The following is a 14,684-nucleotide window of genomic DNA, read 5'->3' on the forward strand; positions in this document are numbered from 1 at the left end:
AGGGGCTGCTCTCCCCTCTCAGGACCTTGGCCCTGGCCCCTGGTCCTTCATTCTCACTGCCCAGCGCTCCCTCCTCCACAGACCCCAGGGAGTGCGCAGGGCTCAGCATCTGCTCTGATTCTCATTTTCCCATCAAAACCGACTGGCTTTCTAGACCAGCCCCCTAGGACTCTGCTCTCTGCCAGGGGTAATCTGATAAACAGAATCTAGCTGTCGTGGACCACAGGGTGTGTGTGTGTGTGTGTGTGTGTGTGTGTGAGAGAGAGAGAGAGAGAGACAGAGAGAGAGCGCGCGCACACAGGGCAGGGGGCTGCAGAAGGCTAATGGTTGAGCCTGTTAAGCTCCCAGATTTAATTTACGTTCTAGCAAATGTTCACGATGCCTTATAAAAGACAGACTATGTGGAGAGGCAGAGCCAGGATCGGCCAGGCAAGCTTGTGTTTGTACATCTCTTGGGTCCCGAGACTCCCCTGTGGTTGCTTCAAACACCATGCAAGTGTTGGAATCAACGTGAGATCAAATGTTAGGGGCACCAAGTCCAAAAGTCCTGATGGGCTTAATCTTCATGACCACTGATTTAAAATCTTTAAATGGGGCTGGCGTTTGGTCTAGACGTTGAGATGCCACTTGGGACTCTCACGGCCCACATTGGAGTAGCTCTGGTTGAGTCCTGACTCCAGCTTCCTGCTGACATGCACTCTGCGAGGCAGTGGTGATGGCTTAAGTACGGGGGTCCTTGTCATCCATGTGAAAGACCTGGGTTAAGCTCCCAGCTCCCAGTCCCGGTTTGGCACAGCCCCAGCCATTGTTGGCATTTGGGGAGAGAACCAGAGGATGGGAGCTCTCTCTGCCTCTCTGGCTGTCACAGAACTCTTTTTAAAAAACTAATATTTTCCTGTTGGAAGAGACCTTACAGATGGCTAGGAGATGCCAACTGAAATCAAATGGCAGGCGTCTGGTGGGAGTGCCCACGTTAACCACCCCCCAGGACCACCGTGCACTGCACACTCGTGCTGAAACACCACAGTACTATCCTGTGTGTGGACAATCACCGTATGTCAGATTAGAAAAGGAAGGTGGCTGAGAGACAGTGAGACACCATGAGAGCGTAGAAGCTGGGCCTGGGCTCTCAGTCTCGGGCTGGGTGCTAATGTCACTGAGAAGGTGATACGTGCCTGACAGGGCTGTGTGTCCCTCCCCAGTCCAGCTGTCCAGCCTGTGGGAGCCCTTGGAGAAGACGAGAGGCCCCCTTCTGCCCCCTCCAGCCCTTAGTGCCAAGAAGCACCTGCCTGGGGCCGGCGCTGTGGCTCAGTGGGTTAAAGCCCTGGCCTGAAGCGCTGGCATCCCATATGGGCATGGGTTTGAGTCTAGGCTGCTCCACTTCCTATCCAGCTCTCTACTATGGTCTGGGATAGCAGTGGAGGATGGCCCAAGTCTTTGGGCCCCTGTACCCATGTGGGAGACCATGAAGAAGCTCCCAGCTCCTGGCTTCGGATTGGCACAGCTCCAACTGTTGCAGCCATCCAGGGAGTGAACCAGTGGATGGAAGACCTCTCTCTCTCTGCCTCTCTGTAACTCTGCCTTTCAAGTAAATGATAAATAAATCTTAGAAAAAAAGAAACAAACAGCTGCCTAGAGCACCTGATGGTAGGTCCTGGGAGAGCCCTGTCCAGCTGAGGATTTTGATCCGTTGTCCAGCCTCTCTCAGTTGCTTGACATTTAACCAGTGGGCAAAATTCCTCTGAGTGGTTGGGTGTGTGTGAGACATTGTGGGATTGTGGGCGTGGCTCCATGTCCACATAAGTCAATTCCCTCACTGTCTGAAACGGGGCCTGGGACACCAAGTGATTGACTCCTTCTATGCACCTGTGCACAGCATGTTACACGTCAGGGCTGGTACACGCACATCTGTCTTTGCACCTGTGTACAGTAGTCACACGTCAGGGCTGGTACACACACATCCATCTATGCACCTGTGCACAGCATGTTACATGTCAGGGCTGGTACACACACACCCATCTATGTACCTGTGCACAGCATGTTACATGTCAGGGCTGGTACACACACATCCATCTATGTACCTGTGCACAGCATGTTACATGTCAGGGCTGGTACACACACATCCATCTATGTACCTGTGCACAGCATGTTACATGTCAGGGCTGGTACACACACATCCATCTATGTACCTGTGCATGGCATGTTACATGTCAGGGCTGGTACATGCACATCCATCTATGTACCTGTGCACGGCATGTTACATGTCAGGGCTGGTACACGCACATCCATCTATGCACCTGTGCACGGCATGTTACATGTCAGGGCTGGTACACACACATCCATCTATGCACCTGTGCACAGCATGTTACATGTCAGGGCTGGTACACACACATCCATCTATGTACCTGTGCACGGCATGTTACATGTCAGGGCTGGTACACACACACCCATCTATGTACCTGTGCACGGCATGTTACACGTCAGGGCTGGTACACACACATCCATCTATGTACCTGTGCACGGCAATCACACATCAGGACTGGTACACACACATCCATCTATGCACCTGTGCACAGCATGTTACATGTCAGGCTGGTACACGCACATCCATCTATGTACCTGTGCACGGCAATCACACATCAGGGCTGGTACACGCACATCCATCTATGTACCTGTGCATGGCATGTTACATGTCAGGGCTGGTACACACACATCCATCTATGTACCTGTGCACGGCATGTTACATGTCAGGGCTGGTACACACACATCCATCTATGTACCTGTGCACGGCATGTTACATGTCAGGGCTGGTACACGCACATCCATCTATGTACCTGTGCACGGCATGTTACACGTCAGGGCTGGTACACACACATCCATCTATGTACCTGTGCACGGCAATCACACATCAGGGCTGGTACACGCACATCCATCTATGTACCTGTGCATGGCATGTTACATGTCAGGGCTGGTACACACACATCCATCTATGTACCTGTGCACGGCATGTTACACGTCAGGGCTGGTACACACACATCCGTCTATGTACCTGTGCATGGCATGTTATACGTCAGGGCTGGTACACGCACATCCGTCTGTGCACCTGTGCATGGCATGTTACATGTCAGGGTTGGTACACACACATCCATCTATGCACCTGTGCATGGCATGTTACATGTCAGGGCTGGTACACACACATCCATCTATGTACCTGTGCATGGCATGTTACATGTCAGGGCTGGTACACACACATCCATCTATGCACCTGTGCATGGCTATCACATGTCAGGGCTGGTACACGCACATCCATCTATGCACCTGTGCACGGCAATCACACATCAGGGCTGGTACACGCACATCCATCTATGTACCTGTGCACGGCATGTTACACGTCAGGGCTGGTACACACACATCCATCTATGCACCTGTGCACGGCACGTTACACGTCAGGGCAAACTTAATCATCAACAAGGTGCATTTGCTGTCCACGGACCTCCCAGAAAGACAGAGGGCCTGACCCCTCCAGGACGAGCTCTCCCCGGGGCTCTAGGTAGACGGGAACTTTATGGTCATTTGCTTTTTTTTTTTTTTTTTTTTTTTTTAAAGATTATTTATTCGAATGACAAGAGTTACAGAGGGAGAGGAAGAGAGAGACAGATGTATCTGCTGGTTTACTCCCCGAGTGGCCACGGTGGCTGGGGTTGCTCCAGGCTGAAGCAAGGAGCCTGGAGCACCATCCTGGTCTCCCCTGTAAGTGGCAGGGGCTGAAGCACTTGAACCAGCCACACCGCTTCCCAAGGTGTGCATAAGCAGGGAGCTGGAGCCAGGATTCAAAACCCAGGCATTCCGGTGAGGCATCTGGAGTTCCTCCAAGTGTCTTCACCGCTGGACCAAATGTTTTTGGATGCTCTGGTGGTACGTGGGGAATCCTGTGCTGAATTCTGTGACTGGTGGACTCCAGGGCTGCAGACACAGTGTAGTTAGGGCAGCCGTGGCTTTGGCAGCAGCAAGGGCGGAGGGTGAGGGCTGAAGGTCGGGAAGGGAAATGTGTGGAGTGAGGCAGGGACAGGGGGAATGTGTTCCTTGTGCAGGCCTGTCCCAGCTTCCACTCTGGCCCTAGGACGCCTGTCAGGCTCTCACGTCACCTGAGAAGGGAACATCGGCGGCCCTGGCTAGAGAGGAGCTGATGGGGAGGGTGTGGGGTTGGATGGCAGGGACCATGGCTGGCCTCTTCTGTAGGGTTGGCAGGGACCAAATCTGGCGTCTCCAGTGTTGTCTCGACCTGATGCACACACGTGTGCTGAGAACCAGGTGGACGACTGACCAAGTGCTGCTGGGACATCTGGACGATGGGATGGCAAGGCTGAGTCACTAGGGGCGGCAGGCCCAGGATCTGGTCTCTAGGTTTACAGTGGTGATCCCAAGAGCTTAAGATCACCAATGCAAAAATACTGAGTAAAGTGAGCGTGTTTCGGGGCCCCTTTTCTCTGTGGCTTTCTTTTTCTTTGGCTTCCTGAGCCTGGCTGGTCGTTCTCTCTGGCGCTGCTGTTGGGCCAGCAGCAGGAGAGGACAGAGTTCAGTGTGGCCATGCCAGGAGGCAGGAAGGACCATGGCCGGGGCAGTGGTCACATGGCACTTATACAGCCTTATCAGAGCAGGACCTCCGTGTCCCCAGAATGCTTTGCTGCATCGGGACCACAGGACCCATGACCTGGGGACAACTGGAGACTGCTCCATCAACAGCTGCGTCTGTAGTTATATAACCCTGGCGTCCGCCCTGGGCTGGCGGCTGTGAAAATCTGCCTGGTACTGGAATCACTTTCTATCTTCGTTCCTGGCTAGATGCTTAAGCTCCTACTTGTGACTGAGGTAAGCAAGAGTCCCAGGAGCAAACTAGAAATAAGCAGGGTGGCCCCACCCATGTTGTGAGTGTCCCTTGAAGGGCATATGGCCACTGTTGTCTCTCTCTCTCTCCCTTCTGGCTCACTGCCATGTAACCTCGGTGCCACTCATATATCCAACAATCTGTATAAATTTAACATCAAATGATTAATGATTTCCCTGCCAAATTTAAGGAGACAATTGCACTAAAACTCCTCTGATATCAGTAGCGTATTTAAAAGTCTAATTTAGCAGGAACACGCTTGGTTTTTTGATTCCTTTTGATTTGCTTTATTTGCATCCATGTAGGGGAGCCTCCCAGGGAGGTCTTTGCTGCGTCTTCCCTGCTCCCCTCACAGGTGGGCGTCCTTGGCTCCTTTGTGAGGGGAGTGCGGTGCTGAGGGTCAGAACGTGCCACTTGCTGTGTGGTAGGACAGAGGTGTCAGCGTGACTGGCAGAGCGCCACGCTCCCGGGCTGGCCTGTTTATCGTCAGTGGACACATCTGAGGAATTTCTCTACCCCATGTGCCTGATAGGGAAAGTGAATTCCAAACCCAGGCCAACATTTGGGAGGTGATGGGAAAAATACTTTAGTGACCACAAGTGGCCCTTTCTTGCTACAAGAGAAACCTGTGAACAGAAATTGCTGTGCAGATATTCCTTTAAGAGGGGGAACGGGGTGGGCTTATGGGCCAGCAGCTGGGGTGGGGGGGTGCCTGGCTCCCATGTCACAGTGCTGCTGCACTCCAAGACACTACCTGGGGTGCCAATGCAGAGCTGGAAGGCAGCGGTGGTAGCTCAGGGAGTTCAGTTCCTGCCACCCCTGTGGAAGATCTAAATTATGTTCCTGGCTCCTGGCTCCAGCCTGGCCCAGCCCTTGCCGTTGCAGCATTTGAGGAGTGACCAGCAGATGGAAGATCTCTGTATGTCTCCCTGCTTCTCAAGTCAAATAAAAATAAAGACAAAAAATTTGAGTGAAAACAAAAGTCACTGTGCAATTATTTGAGATGGGATGCTGAGCAATGAATGTGAGCTGTCACCTATAAGACCAACATTAATGATGTACGTTTCTAACCATTGTGGAAATGGAAAATAACACATAAAGAAGAATGTAGTGACATCGTGTTACACGGTGACATCACCCCTCTGCAGCGGTATCGTGTTGTGCTGTGACGTCACCCCCTCTGTAGTGGCATCCTGTGATGAGGTGACGTCACCACCTCTGCAGTGGCACTGTGTTACACGGTGACTTTACCGCCTCAGCAGTGGCATCATTATGCGGTGACATCACCACCTCTGCAGTGACAGTTTTACCCAGTGACGTGTTACGCGGCGACGTCACAGCCTGTGACGTCAGTTTCCCTCTTGCTCACTCACCATATTACCTACACATAGAAGCAGGGCTTTCGAAGACCAAGTTGGTTACTATCTCCAGACATGCAGAGTTCGTCTTGGGAGGGCCCCCGTCTGCCTCACGCCTTCGACCCTCGACTTCCATTCAGTACAAGCAGCCCTGGAGGAATGACCTGTCCTGGCTGCTGCTGGCGAGTGTGGTGAGGCAGGCGGCGGTTCCCTGGAGGTGGTGAGGAGGTCAGGTGGTGAGGGCATGAGGTGGGGGTGAGGGGGTGAGGTGGTGAGCGGGTGAGGAGGTCAGGTGGTGAGGGCGTGAGGCGGGGGTGAGGGGGTGAGCCTGCGAAGGGGTGAGGGGTGAGCCTGTGAAGGGGTGAGCCTGTGAAAGGGTGAGGTGGTGAGGGGGTGAGCCTGCTCACTGCTAGGATGCCCGCGTCCCACAGGGCCGCCAGCCCCGGGGCATAGTGTCCCAGGGCTGAGCCCGCCTCAGGGCGAGCGCCCGGCTGGCACACCAGGCCCTCGGGGGCCGGGCCCGGTCCTGCGGCCGGAGCGGGCAGTGCGGGACGCGGCCGGCGCCCAGGGCCCTGCACGGAGCTGCCGCACACCCAGCCCCTCAACCGGGGCCGGCTGCCTCGCTCCTCACGGCCCACGTTTGGTTCTGGGCTCGGTTCTGGGCTTCCAGGAGGGTGGTGACCTGAGGTCGAAGGTCACGCCGGGCTCACATCGGTTTCCCTTCCGGGTCAGCCGGAAGCGCAACCGCCGCCGCGTGGGCCTGCCGGTGGGTTCTCCGAGAAATGGCGGCGGACGCGGGACCCAGGTGGGCGCGGCGGCACGGGGGTACCTGCCGGGGAGGGGGCGCGTGTGGGGGCTGAGAGCTGGCGCCTCGTGTCCGCGGTCGCCCGGGGACCTCTGGCGTGGGCGGGAAGGGGCGCGCTCGGGCCGCGGCGCGGAGGGCCGGTGCGCCTGTGTGGCCTGAGGTGCGAGCCGTGGCCGTGACCCGTGCGGCCACGCCGGACGCGTGCTGTCGCCGCGGAACACCCACCCGCCCGCCCGCTGCCAGGCGCCCGTGGGTCGAGACGTGCCCGCGCTTGTCTTGCCTCTCTGAGAGTGAATGACGGGTTCAGTGGGTCAGTAGGGCCGGCGAGCCGCCTCCCCTGTCCCCAGACATCCCCAAGATGATGCCAGCATAGTAGGCGTGGAGGGGACCTCAGCCAGAGCTAAGTGCTGTCCCTTTCCCACGGGGCTCAGCGGCTTTGGTTGACAGCAAAGTTAGGGGTCAAGTGTTCCGGAGGAAGCTGTGGTCAGAAGCTGACCCCTGTCCCACCGTCCAGTGGGCCCTCCACCTCCGGGCCATGGGGACAGCCGGGGCAGCTGCCCACTGTCGTGGTGCTGTGGGCTCTCGTGGAGTCCGTGGTCGGATGTGAAGCCTCGAGCCTGCTTTGGCGCTGCAGGCAGCCGGCGCTCGTTTCCCGCTGTGCGTTTCTGTTCTCTCTGCTGTTGGAGGCTGAACCTCCCCCTGGCTTCAGCGTGAGGGGCTGTTGTTTGCTAACTCTCTCCTGGTGTGTAGGGGTGGTGGCGCCAGAGAGCAGCGAGAGGGTGAGGCCTCAGGACTCCCAGGTGGCCTTGCGTCTGCGCCTCAGGGAGTGGAAGGTGGCACCCTCAGGCCCTGGAGGGACACGCACTCAGTGAGGATGGCGGGTGCGGTTTTGTTTGCTCTCTGGGGTGAACTCCTTTTGAGAATTCCCAAAAGGTGGGGCAGGCGCTGTGGGGCAGTAGGTTGGCCGTCGTCGCCTGGGCCCTCACGTCCTGCACTGGAGTTTCTGGTCCAGTCCCTGCCAGTCCACGTCTGATCGGGCTTCTGCTCACACACACCCTGGGAGGCAGCAGGTGGTGGCCCACGTACTTGGGTCACTGCCAGTCCTGCCCCGTGCGTTGGCCTGACCTAGCGCCAGTCGTTGGAGGCATTTGGGAAGTGAACCAGGGGATGGAAGATTTCTGTCTGTCTCCTGATGTTTGTTTGCCCTCACATACATGCATACATCTTTCGAAGGAAAGAAACCATGCAGCGTGTGGTGTTCCTAGGACAGTTTTTACGTTTGTGTGTTTCCATGTTTGAACTCCAGGCTGTGTCTGAGCATGGTGGACTCCAGGGGAAGCCACATTTCTGGCATTCAGAGCGTGCAGCCTGCTGCCGTCCGTGGCTGTTTCTGAAGGCTGTGGACCTCACAGACTGCAGCTTCGCTTCCAGATCAGAGCCGCCTGCGGAGAACACAGCCTCTGCACGGGCCGTCAGGACAGGCTCGCGTCTCTGCCCCCGCGTGTGCGCACTTCACGCTCAACACAGGCGCAGACAGGTGCAGCTGGAGGGCAGGTGCTGATACCTCGGGTGCGTTTCCTCACCTCTGCAGCACCAGTGGCTCGTCCTGAGCTGCCTGCACCATGGAGCCGCCGACACTGTTTGGTGTTGCATTCCTTGTTGGTTTTGAAAACAAACAAACGTGCATTGACGAACAGCCATCTGAAAATGCAGCTCAGGCATACTGACTTTTTCACACGTAGGCATCAGAGAGTAGCTGAGAAATCCAAGATTGCACCAATAATGGATGCGTGCCAGCCACGCCGTAACGCACGTTTGAAGGCTTCTCGTCTCGAGTGTCGATCGCAGACTTCAGCGTGAGGAGAGCGCGCGCTTGGTGCTGTGGATGCGTCGAGGGCGAGGCCGGACAGGAGTGCTTGGTCCTGCAGGCTGTCTCTCCGCCTGAGCCCCTCCCCCCACGCCCTCGCGTCTCGCCAGGCGCCCAGCAGAGCCTGTGCAGCTCTCAGTGCACGGCGGGCGGGAGTGATGGGAAAGTGGAGAGGCTGCGGCCCCGTGCAGGCCTCTTGCTTTCTGACGAGGGAGTTAGCCTAGGAGGTTTCCAGACGTGGGCTCTCACCACAGTGTCTAACCCGCTATTCTAAAAGCCGCTGTTACAGGCTCCTGGGCTAGGATGTCAAGAGAATTCTCTCTCGAGGTCGCTTCTAAAATGGGTGAGTTTGACAGTGCCGCTGATCTGTCCTCTCTCTACTGGGTGGGGAGACGCCGCTACTCCATGAAACTGGGTATTGGGTCCCACAGGTGCTTCTTTGTGCCCACACCACAGTGCGTTCCCCAAATAATAGTCACTCATTATTTAATGTGCTAAGTGAAGCAACAGTAATTACAGGTTCTGAGAAGATGGGCCTCTGTGGACTGAAGCCTTCTCAGTTTGGGCTTGCTTCCATGGAAGTGCTTTAATTATTAGTATTTTTTCTTTCCTTCTCTCTCTCTCTCTTTCTCCCTCCCTCTCTCCCTCTCTCTCTCTCCCTCTCTCTCTCCCTCTCTCCCTCCCTCTCTCCCTCTCTCTCCCTCTTCCTCCCTCCCTCCCTTCCTCTCTCCCTCCCTCCCTCTTTCCCTCTCTCCCTCTCTCTTTCTTTCTCTCCCCTCCCCTCCCCTCTCCTCCTTTCTCTTTCTTTTTCCCTTCCCTTCTCTTTCCTTTACCATCCCGTCCCGTCCCATCCTGTCCTATGCCATTACAGAGAGAGAAGGAAAGACAGAGATTTTCCATCCATTGGTTCACTCTCCAAATGGCTGTAATGGCCAGGGCTGTGCCAGGCCGGAGCCAGGAGCTCTATCTGGGTCTTCCACATAGGTGCAAGGGCCCAGGACTTGGGCCACCTTCCATTGCTTTCCTGGGCACATTAGCAAGGAGCTGGATCGGGAGTGGGGCAGCCAGGACACGAGTGGCGCCCCTGTGGGATGCTGATGTCCCAGGTGGCGGCTTTGCCCACTGCACCACAAAGCTGGCCCCTTAGTTGTGTCTTCAGTGGCCCAGAGTTCACAAGAAGCCAAGAAAGCAATGCATGGATATTTGTACGGGACTGTATCAGTCCATGGTGCGTTTGTAGAGCAGTGCAGGGAGTGTTGGGAGTCTGTAAATACTTTCAGAGCTGCTGATTTTCCAGAAGCTGGAGGGTTTCCGACTTCAAGACACACCCAGCTGTGCGAGGCTTCAGGGCATTTGGGGGTGGAGGGGTTCGGCAGCTTCTCCCGGTTCTCAGGGCTGCAAGGATGGATTTCTCATGTTGTGTTCACACAGATATTGATTGCCGTCGTCTTGGGTACCTTCAGGAACGCTAAGCTATAAAATAAAATGAGGTTTCTACTGTTAGCATGTTCATAAGGGGAAATGGCTTAAAAGCCTGTATTTTACCCAGATTTTCACTCATTACAGTTTTATAAGCTTCGAAGGATCTCGGTTGCATTGAAAAGTTATAAACACCCTTCCCATTCCCTGAGCCATGTGGGATATAAGATTAAATAACCCGGAAGGCATGTGGCTGTGTCTGCAAGACTGTCGATGCATCGCAGAAGAGGATGCCTTAGAACTGGACCAGTGATGAGTTCCTCCTGGAGCTGACCGTCGGCGTGTGTAGGTCCGATGCCAGTCAGTGGACTCAGTGGGGAGAGCAGGGCGCGCCCCTGGCCTGGCCCCAGAATGTGAGCAGCTTTGCCCTGGCCCACAGTTGTGATGCTGTCTTGTAGCTATGGTCCAGATTGGTGATGGGGACAGCACAGAGAAGCCCGGAAAGACTCTGATGAGCCTCTTGGTTTGTTGTGTCTTTGGTGTTGCGGTACTTGTTTTCCTTTCTGCTGAGGACAGTGCAACCTCCCCAGGCTCTCTCCCACAGTCTCGCCCACAATAGGGTGAGAGACAGAGGGAGAGAGAGGGGCATGTGGCGCAGTGGTTGGGGTGCCCTTTGGGATGCCCACGTCCCGTACTGCAGTGCCCAGTTTCAAGTTGTGGCTTCTCTCCTGACTCCAGCTTCCTGGTCATGCAGACACAGGGGGCAAGGGGACGGCTCAGGTACTTGGGTCCTTGCCACCCATGGAGGAAACCCAGACTGAGTTCCTGACTCCCGGCTTCTGCCCAGTCCAGCCTTGGTCGTTTCAGGCATTTGGGAGGTGAGCCAATGGGTAGAAGCATTTTCTATCCTCCCTGTCTTCTGCCTTTCAAATAAAATAGATGAATTTACTTGTTTCTAAAAAGTAGAAATTCATAGACCCATGAATTCTGTGTTGTTGCAGCAGTTGGGTCATCTAGATGCTGGCTAAAGTTTCTCACTGGATGTGTTAAAGTTTGGTTATTTTCACTTATTTGAATGGAAGAATAACAGAGACAGAAAGAGATAGAGATACAGAGAAATATTCCTTCTGCAGGTTGACTTTGCACATACCTGCAATAGCTAGTCCTGAGCCAGGCTGAGACCAGGACCCTAGAGCTCCATGTGGGTCTCCCGGGTGGGTGGCGGGGACCCAGATACTTGAGCCATCACCTGCTGCCTCCCAGGATGCACATCAGCAGGAAGCTGGGATTGGAAGTGGAGTGGGGAGTGGAACCCAGGCACTGAATGTAGGAGGGGAGTGTCCCAGGTGGCAGCTTACCCCACTCCGCCACACCTGGCCCTCACTGGATGTTTAGCGTTGGTTTGTATAAGACGCGCTTGCATGGGTGTAGAAACACCATTCTGTTCAGTTCTAACAGCTGGGATGTGGGATCCCAGGTGGGCCCCTGGTGCGATGTCCCAGGAGCCAGCCATGTCTCAGCCAAGGGCAGCACAGGACAATGTCAGGGCCACGTAGTGACTTAGGGGCTGAAACCTCCAGGAGGTGACCTCGGCTGCCCCCAGGAAGGAGCCCGAGGACTCGCGGGGTCTGATCCTCGTGGCCGGGGGAGAGCGGAGGCAGAGGAGTCCCTGCCGATGTCAGGCTGTGTGGGGCCCTGGGATAGGACCGCGCTTCCCGGCGTCCTGAAGGGCTGTGGGTGTCTCGTCTCCCAACCTGAAAGCAGGAACTACTTCTTGAGAATGTAGTACACACTTGCTGTCAACACCGTGCCGTCTTGTCAGCCAGGGTGTCGATTCCGCCAGGCTCAGAGAGGCATGATCCACAGTCCGCGCCACGTCTGGGCTGTTGGAATCCCAGGCAGCCATTGCGCGGCGCAGAGCGCAGGCGGCGTCTCTGTCACGATGTGAGAATGAGAATCATATGTTTGGCCTTCCTGAGGGAGAAAAAAGTCTTTTCCAGCGCTTTCCAGAAACGTCGCTGTTTCTCATTATCGTGCATTTACGTCTGCTCGGCGCTGGGTTTGCACCCTCGTGGTTTCAGGCTGTGGGGGGTACCAGCGAGTCCTCCGCTGTGAGTTTGGGGTAGCATGCACCCCTGACTCCTAGGGAAACAGGCCTGAAGTCCCTCCGCACCCCTGCTTCCTCGGAGGTCTCTCCGACAGGTGTGCGAGTCAGAAACCGAAGCGTAGTCACCTTTGCATGAGCGAAGGCATCGCAAGCGTTTTCCTTGCCATGATTGATCGTTTAGAAATCAACTTGTTTCTTGAAGGGATTTTTGCAAAACAGAATCTCGCAGTACATTGGAAGACAGAAGGCGGCCATATGGTCTCCCCAAACCCTTCCACCTGCCCGTCTGATGGTTGTGTCCTGGAACTTTCTCCCCAGGAGGCTGGCCCCTCTTTGGCTACACGCACACTTGCGTGTCTGCTGGTTGTTTCTGGTTGGCCGTTTCACTCAATGATTACTACTGCATAAAGAAGCTGCACCCCTGCCCCGTGTCTCCTCTCTGCCTCCCCTCCCCTCCCCCTGCACCCCTGTCCTGTGTCTGCTCTCCCTTCCCTCCCCTCCCCCTGCATCCCTGTCCTGTGTCTGCTCTCCCTCCCCTCACTTCACCCTGCACCCCTGCCCCATGTCTGTTCTCTCCCTCCCCTCACCTCACTCTGCACCCTGCCCCTGTGTCTGCTCTCTCCCTCCCCTCCCCATGCACCCCTGCCCCCATGTCTGCTCTCATGCTCCCTCACCTCACTCTGCACCCCTGTGACTCCTCTCTCCCTGCTCCCCCCTCACCCTGCACCCCTGCCCCTGTGTCTGCTCTCACGCTCCTTCACCTCATTGCACCCCTGTCCCTGTGTTTCCTCTCTCCCTCCCTCCCCTCACTCTGCACCCGTCCTGTGTCCCCTCTCTCCCTCCCCTCCCCTCTCCCTGCACTCTGCCTCTCTGTCTGCTCTCTCCCTCCCCTCACTCTGCACTCTGCCCCTCTGTCTGCTCTCTCCCTCCCCTCCCCTCACTCTGCACTCTGCCCTTGTGTCTGCTCTCTCCCTCCCCTCCCCTCACTCTGCCCCTCTGTCTGCTCTCTCCCCCCCTCCCCTCACCCTGCACCCCTGCCCCTCTGTCTCCTTTCTCCTTCCCCTCACCTCACCCTGCACCCCTGTCCTGTGTCTCCTCTGTCTCTACGCCCAGCTTTGGTGCTGGGCATTTGAGTCGTCTCCCGCCACGTCCTCTAAGTGAACATACGTAGCTAGCTGGTATTCCTGAGTGAAACCAGGAAGGAGGAGGAATCCCGAGCCCTGCAGCAGCCTCCTGTGCGAGAGTGCCCGAGTGAGCCTGGGTTCTCAGTTGCCAGCTGGGAACCCTCTGCTGGGAGTCGACCTGGATGCTGTTAGGACTGAGCACCCGCCTGGGGCCCGTCGTCAGAGGGCCCAGAGGCCTGTACTCTATCCATGGATGCGTCCCTGAGGGCAGAGTTCGGGTCGAGCCTGAGCCCTGCCATCAGGTGCCAGAGGCTGCTGACCTCACCACAGCCAGGTGGAGGGGACGGCCCCTAGGGGAGGCTTCCCCTGGGAGGTGGCCACCAAGGCCCAGACACACCTGGACTGGGAAGTGGACCTCAGTGGTGCACTTAGGCACAGGGGAAAGCTGCTGGAAGAGTCACGGTTTCCACCTTGGCTCCCCAGGTCCCTAAGGAAAAAATCCTGCCAAGGCCCCCGGAGCATGTGTGTGCAGGAGGGTGTGTGTCCCCAGCCTGGGCGGCTCTCGCTGCCTGCCTTTCCCACCCCGGAGGCTCCAGACCCTTCCGGAGGAAGCGTTCCTTCCCACTGCCTTTCACAGTCAGCACTCGGATTCGCAGGTGCCTCTTTCAGCTGAGCCAGGCCAAGTGTGGCTCTGCGAGCGTGGGGCGGGGCAGGTGGGCGGACGCGCCTGGCGACTCGGTGTTCACTAGCTGCCTTTGTAAACTGCATCTTCTCCTGCCCCCATTGTTCTGTGTCCCCGAAGCAAGCCAGCACAGCACTGTTGTCTGGACAGAATGGAGGGTGGTGATGCGTCTGCAGATCCCCTCCCCGCTCATTTAAATAGCATTTCCCTCATCTATGCAAAACTCCGATGAATATTTACAGCCTCCAGGAATAGGCGCCATGGGAAAAAAAAATACCCCCGCAAGTGTAATCATCCTCAGAATGCTCCCCAAACAAAGCGTCTGAGCTGCGGTTGCCCGGCAACAGTCCGCCGTGGTGTTCTGCCGGGCGTGCCTGGAGCAGAGCCGGAGCTGTCTTCCCGCCACGGGGCGTGCACAGTGGCAGTCAGCGCAGGTT

General features: G+C 56.3%; 1 long non-coding RNA gene across 31 annotated transcripts in view; it reads left to right on the plus strand.

Moving 5' to 3' along the window:
* The first annotated feature begins 6,957 nt into the window (after positions 1 to 6,957).
* Positions 6,958 to 14,684, plus strand: part of LOC103352362 (uncharacterized) — a 185,709-nt gene continuing 177,982 nt past the window's right edge. For 30 of the 31 annotated variants that reach the window (XR_011381751.1, XR_011381762.1, XR_011381782.1 and 27 more), the window contains exon 1: positions 6,958 to 7,048. This is a non-coding gene — a long non-coding RNA (uncharacterized lncRNA). Of the gene's footprint in view, positions 7,049 to 13,441; positions 14,682 to 14,684 lie in introns of those variants that run through there. The other variant, XR_011381759.1, reaches the window with a different exon arrangement.

This window comes from Oryctolagus cuniculus, chromosome 13 (assembly GCF_964237555.1).
Source record: "Oryctolagus cuniculus chromosome 13, mOryCun1.1, whole genome shotgun sequence".
In the NCBI taxonomy this organism is placed as follows: Eukaryota; Metazoa; Chordata; class Mammalia; order Lagomorpha; family Leporidae; genus Oryctolagus; species Oryctolagus cuniculus.